The 8,240-nt window shown below is 36.2% G+C and overlaps 1 non-coding gene across 1 annotated transcript; it reads right to left on the reverse strand.

The window, feature by feature from the left end:
• Nucleotides 1-3,519: 3,519 nt before the first annotated feature.
• Nucleotides 3,520-3,626, reverse strand: LOC128032868 (small nucleolar RNA R71). Its single transcript, XR_008189208.1, has one exon. It is a non-coding gene; the product is annotated as a small nucleolar RNA R71 (small nucleolar RNA).
• Between the last annotated feature and the right edge of the window lie 4,614 nt (nucleotides 3,627-8,240).

Raw genomic sequence — 8,240 nt, forward strand, 5'->3', positions numbered from 1 at the left:
AGTTAGAGTTTATCTTTTCTCGAGAAGGTTTAATCCCATGGGATGCTACAAGAATCAATGAGTTGTACAACACTAAAGTGGATGTTGATGAACACTCCAAGTTTGTTGAGGATATCACAGACACCAAAACGGACCTACTGGTGAAAGATTAATGTGTCAAATGAGCATTGTGGACGGCTTCACATCAAAATACTTATACAATGCACCGCCACTTCCTAACACTGCAAAGCAAAATCTAGTTTCATTTTGTCAACTGTAGGCTACTTCCTTCTACTCACAGCACCAGAGTCAACCTCGATACAATATGCCTGATACATACAATTGTCAAGGGCAAAAAGATTGAATGTCGGCATAATACTTAAATAGAAAATTGTTGATTGCGCCGCAAGGCAAACTAGAATTTTGGTTTTCCCGTCGTTGGTGATGCTAAAAATTCCAGTAGAAAGGGATCATGCCCCGTGATGATGAAGACGTTCTGGAAAATAAAGGCCCAATCAATGAAGCCTCCATTGAAAGAATAACTCGTGGCAAAGATACACCGACTATGAAGAAGGTAGAGACTAGCAAGACAAGGAAGGGCAAAACTAAAGCTGAAAGCAAGGGAACAAACTTGACTGCAAAGACATTATTGTTGCACAAAATGAAGGATATTGAGAATTTGGCCAATTGCATCAGCACTAACCAGATCAAGCTTGTTGCTACAATAGAGGATATGGATAGATCACAAAATTTGTTCTACGCTTATACTAGGGCCTATAACCATTCTATTGTAGCCACATTACATTAGTTAAGCCCGACCTCACTCCCAGAATTTACAGTGTTCACACCATTCATTTACGAGTATGTACACTCCTCCGAGGAAGATGACTTAGGAGACCGAGATAGATCGATGGAATCCTCTGTCGCTGTGCATGTCTCTGATGTTGAGAAAGACAAGGACTTAAGGGATGTTGAGGAGTGCATGCGACGGATGGATAACCTAATCGAGGGTGACGTAATTGCTCCAACAGGCATTGTAAACTGAAAACTATATAGGATTATTATAATTCATCACCTTTTTACTTAAATTTGCTGTTAAAACCAAGTAATTGTTTAATAAATTGATGAAATATACGAAAATATGAAATTAGGACATAGAAATTATTAAAATGTGACTTTATACTTTATTATATAGTTTTCATGCATAAAATGGTTTATTTTATATTAATTTGAGCATATTATATTTTTAAGCTATAAAGTGAGCCATGCATGATTAAATTAAATACTAAAATATAAATTTATATTTAATAATTCATTTTTAATATTTCATTAACAAATTGGGTTTTAATTAATTAAGTAAATTGATTAATTTAAGTTGTTAAATTATATTATTCAGTCATCTAAACTATCTACTAGTTTTGGACAGGTTTGAGAGTTTTCTTCTAATTGCAAAATCGTCCAAATTGGGAACCAAGTCAACCCAATTTTCGGCTAGACATGGATTTCATAAACCATTTTTTAGTTTAATTATACAAAGTCCTTGAAGAGTTAAAGAAATCTGAGATTTTCTCGAATATTTACTGATGACCGAGTCTTAGTCTTGAGTTGTTCTGGCACTCAAATTTACCAAAAATTAAGGAAAATTCAGCCACCTTTCCTCAATTCATGGCCGGACACTCTTGGAGGAAGTTTCAAAGGATGGACACTCCTGTTTTTAGCAAACTAGTTCCCTTCCCTCACCTATAAATAAGTGCTCATTTCTCAAATTTTGAATCATCCCTCATCCCATCATCTCTCACTCATTCATCATTCTCTCAACTCTTTTAGCTATCTTTCCCCTTCATCATCCTTGCATAAGGATTTTAGCAATTAAGCCTCTTAAAGAACCCTTGGAGAGCCATCAGCAAAGGAGCAACGCAAAGAAGCGAAGGAGCCTTGTCAGTCAGGTTCTTGGATGACAGCCACTCTGAATTGGGTTTAATATTTCTTTTATTTAATTTAATATAAAGATGTTTACTATGTGTTCTTTTTTCTTGTTTACAACAATGATAGCTGAATTTTATTTAAGCTAGGATGATTATTTTGATTAAATAATATTTATTTGATTCATGGTTATAATGTTTGTGCCTCAATCGATCATGTTTTCAATTCAAATCAAGTATGTATTTCATTCATACTTGATTGAAATGCACCTGAATTAGCTGAGCGATCCTAACCAGACGACGAATAACGGACGCATAATTGAAATTTGCATGCTCAATTTAGATCCTAACTCGATTGAATTGTAGGTTGCATAACAACTCTAACCAAGCTCTGTTATTTGCATAGTTTTTAGATTTGTGTGATTAAATTGTTTCAAACCTAACACGTCCCTGTTACCTCAAACGAATGCTAAGAAACCCTTAGTAAATAAGGATCAGTAAAATGCGTATTTACTAAGTAAAGTATTCCGAAAGGACCTAATGTGGTTTCCAAACTCAGGAAAGATCGAGTTACCATGGAATGTTTTTCCAAATGTTATTAAGCATGTTGATAATAAATTGAGTTTAATTAAAGTAATTGTCCTAGTTTATTTATGTTATAATTGTTGCAATTTGTGTTTAATTTTACTAAAATCTATTTCATTCATATAGTTTGCATACTTAGGATAATTTGCATTAGGGATCATTGCATTTAGTTTAATATATTTTAATCACCACTTCTCAACTATATTGTGTTTTTATTTATCAAATTGTTAATATAATTTTACAAATTAAGTGACTTAGCACAAATACAATCCCTGTGCGGACGATAACTCGATACTTACTTATTACTTGATAACGACTGTGTACACTTGCACAAACCTTAGTGTTACAAGTTTTTGGCGCCGTTGCCGGGGATTGTCAACTATTGCCATAGTCATTTTTCGTGAAATTATTTATTTTCAATTTGATTTATTTCAAATATTACTAACTTATTCTTTTAAATTTTTGTTAATTTATGTTTAGGTGTTTATGAGCATAGATCGAATTATCGATTTACTCCCTGTAGACCCTGAAATTGAGCTTACTTTCAAACAAAGAAGACATGAATGAACAGCTCAAAAACAAGTCGAGATGGACCTTGGAAATCAGAATCAAGATCAAGGTAATGAAGCCGATAATGTACGAAATCCTATCCTCATTGCCGATGATAGGGATAGATGCACCAGACAATAATCTGTGCCACTTTTCAGTGAGCTAAACCTAGGAAGTAGAAGGCCAGATATTGAGGCAACTCAGTTTGAATTGAAACCAATGACGTTTCAAATGCTACAAACGGTGGGCCAATTTAGTGGTATGCCCATGAAAGATCCACATCTCCACCTTTGATTGTTTATGGAGGTGAGTGATTCATTCAAGATAGCCGATGTGATTGAAGACGAACTGTGGTTGAAGTTGTTTCCGTACTCGTTATGAGATCGAGCACGAGCATGGCTCAATTCATTGCCACCAGGTTTCATATCTACATGGCAAGAATTAGCAAAGAGATTTTTGGTTAAGTATTTCCCACCTAGCAAAAACGCTAAGGAACGAGATCACAACTTTCCAACAATTGGATGATGAGTCTTTGTATGAGGTTTGGGAGCGATTCAAGGAGTTACGTCATAAGTATCCTCATCATGGGATTCCTCACTGTATTCAGTTGGAGACATTCTATAATGGTCTCAATGCACATACAAGATTGATGGTAGATGCTTCCGCGACTAGTGCAACTTTCTCTAAGCCTTATAATGAGGCTTATAAGATCATCGAGAGGATCGCGAGTAATAACTATCAATGGCCAACAAATCAAACAACTTCAGGAAGACGTGTAGTCGGAGTTCATGAAGTTGACTCCCTCACTTCGTTATTAGCTGAGGTATCGTCTATTTCCTCTATGTTAAAATAGTTAACCACTAATAGTACTAATAATTTTGCAGTTCAGCCACCAAGTTCGTTTGAAGTAGTTTCTTGTGTGTACTATGGGGAAGGTCATTCTTTTGAGAATTTTCCACCAAATCCTGAGTCAGTTTACTATGTGGGGAACCAATATCAAAATAGGAGTAGACAAGGACCCCAATCCAACTTCTATGATCCTTCATGGCGTAATCATCCTAACTTTTCTTGGAGCAACCAAGGAAATGGACTGAACAACAACTTATTGCAGCAAAGACCCAACCAATCTCAAGGGTTTAATCAGCAAGCTCCAAAACCACCTCAAGCTGAGGCATCAAATAGTTTGGAGAACTTGTTGAAAGCGTGCATGGCAAAGAATGATGCTTTGATCCAAAGCCAAGCAGCAACACTAAAAAACTTGGAAAACCAAATGGGTCAGTTGGCTATGGAGCTATGTAATAGACCGCAAGGAACCTTGTCGAGCGATACTGAGAATCCAAGAAATTTGGGTAAGAAACATATCAAGACAGTGACATTGTGAAGTGGTAAAATTCTAGAACCCCGATTGATTGATTTCAAAGATAAGCCAGTTGGGAAGAATCAACCAGATGTTGAAGTTCCTACACCAAAGGAGTCAAAATCTGTAGAGACTAATAAGGTAAATCCTAACCTAGTAAATTTAGATACTTTAACATCTTCTTTGGATGTAGATTTACCTGCTCAAAAAAGTTTTCCGTTTCAACTTAAAGTTCCATCACCTCCATATCCGCAAAGATTGCAGCAAAACAAGCAGAAACATGAGGTGCAATTCAAGAATTTTTGGATGTTTTGAAGCAGTTACACATCAATATTCCGTTGGTGGAGGCTTTAGAACAAATGTTGAATTATGTGAAGTTTATGAAGGATATACTGTCCAAGAAGAAACGACTGAGTGAGTATGAGACTGTTGCCTTGACAAAGGAATGCAGTGTGTTCCTGCAGAACAAACTACCATCGAAATTGAAAGACCCAAGAAGCTTTACTATACCCTGTAACGTTAGGGATAGGTGAAGTAAGACCTACAATTGTGACGCTTCAGCTAGCGGATCGATCGGTAGCATATCCCGAAGGAAAGATCGAGGATGTTTTCATAAGAGTCAATAAATTTATTTTTCCTGCTCATCTCATTATTTTAGATTTTGAAGCAGATAAGAAAGTGCCAATTATCCTTGGGAGACCTTTCCTAGCCACAGGGAGGACGTTAATTGATGTGCAGAAATGCGAACTCACCATGCGAGTTCAAGACGACCAGGTAACTTTTAATATTCTTAAAGCAATGAAATTTCCCAATCCAGCAGTGGAGTGTTTAGTTATGGAAGAGATAGAAACCTTGGTTTCTATGGAAAGCAATTTTGAGGAAGATCCATTGGAGAAAGCCTTAGATTTTGACCCTTTGGAGGATGAAGAAGGTGAAGAAAACATGGCTTTGAGGGAAGCCAATCCGAGAAATTTTTTTCAATCCACACGGGTTGAACCGTTGGAGTTAGAAGTCAAGAATTTGTGCAACCCAAGTTGTCAATTGAAGAACCACCTAAACTCGAACTAAAGGTACTTCCTTCCCATTTTGAAATACGTTTATTTAGTGATTGTTCTACTTTGCCTGTGATTATTTCAGCAGAACTAACGAAAGATCAGGAGGAACAAATGATTGATGTTTTAAAGAGATTTAAGAAAGCAATTGGTTGGGCCATAGCTGACATTCGAGGTATAAGCCCTTCTTTTTGCATGCATAAAATCATTTTAGAAGAAGGTGAAAAAGCTCAGATTGATGGGCAAAGGAGGCTCAATCCTATTATGAAAGAAGTTGTGAAAAAGGAAGTGATCAAATGGTTTGATGCGGGAATCATCTATCCTATGTCAGATAGTTCGTGGGTAAGTCCGGTACAGTGGGTGCCAAAAAAAGGTGGAATCACGATTGTTGAAAATGAGCGTAACGAGTTAATTCTAACAAGAACTGTTACCTATTGGATAATCTATATTGATTACAGAAAGTTGAACAAAGCCACTAGGAAGGACCATTTTTCGGATCAGATGTTAGATCTTAAGGTAGTCATGTGATTCCTATAAAAGCATGTGTTTACACGATTTGAGACACCAAGAGCTATTATTAGTGATGAAGGTTCTCACTTTGTGAACAAATGGCTTAAGTGGTTGCTTGATAAATATGATGTGAAGCACAAGATTGCTACTACCTATCACCCCCAGTCTAATGGGCAAGTTGAAAGAGTGAACCGTGAAATCAAAGGTATCCTTGAAAAGGTAGTACACCCCAGCAGAAAAGATTGGTCTCGAAGGCTCGATGATGTGTTATAGGCCTAACGAAAAACATTTAAGACTCCATTAGGAGTGACTCCTTATCGCTTAGTCTTTGAAAAGGCATGTCATTTGCCATTAGAGTTGGATGTTACTGGGATTTGAAGCAATTGAACTTTGATCTTAAGCAAGCCGGTGAGAGAAGGATGTTACAACTTGATGAGATGGAATAGCTGAGGTTGTTTTCCTATAAGAATGCCAGAATATGCAACGAAAGATCAAAGAGATGGCATGATATTCATATAAAACTTCGTGAGTTTAAAGAAGGTTAGAAAGTGTTGTTGTTTAATTCAAGGCTGAAGTTATTTCCTGGGAAGCTGAAATCCCAATGGAAAGGACCCTATACCATCTACCGAGTTTATCCTTATAGAGATATTCAATTATATGACAATTACGGAGGTACGTTTAAAGTTAATGGTCAACGTCTCAAACATTACTGGGATAGTGAAGTTGAGCGAATTGAATCCTTGCTCAAACTAGTAGACCTTTAATTTTTCATAAACTCATTGTGTAAATAAATAAATAATTAGAATTTATTTTCTTAATTTATTACATTTAATTAATTCTGTCTAAGGAGATTGGAACTTAAGCGGGACTGCTGTGACCCCTCCAACCTTTCCTGGGAATTAATTTAATGTAATTTGTTAAGAAGAAATTTTCTAATTAAAATTTTTAAGTTTAATTTTGTTCACTTTAAATTTTAAATTTTTATGTTAATAAAGGGGGTCAAATTTGACCCAAGTACTAATTAGTTTTTTTCTTAAGAGACAGTCTGAGTTTGAGGCCCAAGACAGCAAAAAGGAGGGAAAAATCTATGCCTTACTGTCACACCTATTACTTGTTGCCCAAGTAACTTTCATGTAGCTGAATTTTTGCTATATGTTGCCCTAAATTTTCCCTATATAAACCCCTCTTCATTCTACTAATTTTCATATCCTTCAAAGCAATTTGCTTACACCTTAAAAATCCCTAAACCTCCCTTTTGTCCTGTCGACCTCAAATCCCGACAGAAACCCTAGTTCTTTTCTTCTTTTTGCTGAAATTCCCTATTACTTCCGTAAAGAGATAGTTGTTGCATCATCCTTGTTGTCACAAGATTTTTGTTGTAGCAAGTTATACCTACTTTGTCGATTTCTCGCAAGTTATACCTACTTTGTCGATTTCTCTTTTATCTTTTGTGCAGAAAGTCTGTCGAATTTTTGGGAAAATGCCATGTCTTGCAAAAGAACTAGATCGTCAAAGACTACTCCTGAAAACCCGATTGTCGTTATGAAGAAGTGAAAGAGCGATTTGATTCAATTTTCAAGCATCAACCTATGATGCCGGAAAAAGGTTTTAACCTGAAGAGAAATGATGTGATGGTTGTTCCTGTGCCGATTAGAAAGATAATCAATGCTCTCAAGTGGAAACGATTCTGTGATGCTCGTTCACTTCTCCATGATGAATTAGTTCGAGAATTCTATGCTAGTTTGACTACGCAAGATGCTACTGAAGTCATCGTTCGAAAGAAAAATGTACCTCTTACTTCTAAGTCCATCAATGATTTGTTTAATTTACCTAATGTTGAAGAAAATGAGTACTACCCTATCATGAACAATATAAATTGGGATTTTCTTCAACAAGTGTTTGATGTTGTGACAAATCTGAGATCCCAATGGATTATAAGAAAGTATGGGAGTCATTCTTGTCAAAGAGAATACTTAAAACTAGTAGTAAAGGTATGGTTTTATTTTGTTCACTACAGTTTTATGCCTATCTCACATAGTTCCACCATCTCGATGGAACGAATGCTTTTTTTATATGTAATTTTGACAAAAAATTCCATTAATGCTGGGAAAATTATCCTCAAGGAGATTCACAATTGTGCTAAAAAGAAGGCAAGAAGTGCTTATTTCCCATCATTAATCACTTCACTTTACTTAAGGGCTCTGAAGGGGTAGTATGTCTAAGGGTACATTACAAGTCATGATCTTGAAAGGTTAGTAGAGAGAGTGCATGACCTGAACCAAGGCA

The sequence above is a fragment of the Gossypium raimondii genome, chromosome 9 (assembly GCF_025698545.1).
Source record: "Gossypium raimondii isolate GPD5lz chromosome 9, ASM2569854v1, whole genome shotgun sequence".
NCBI classification, from domain to species: domain Eukaryota; kingdom Viridiplantae; phylum Streptophyta; class Magnoliopsida; order Malvales; family Malvaceae; genus Gossypium; species Gossypium raimondii.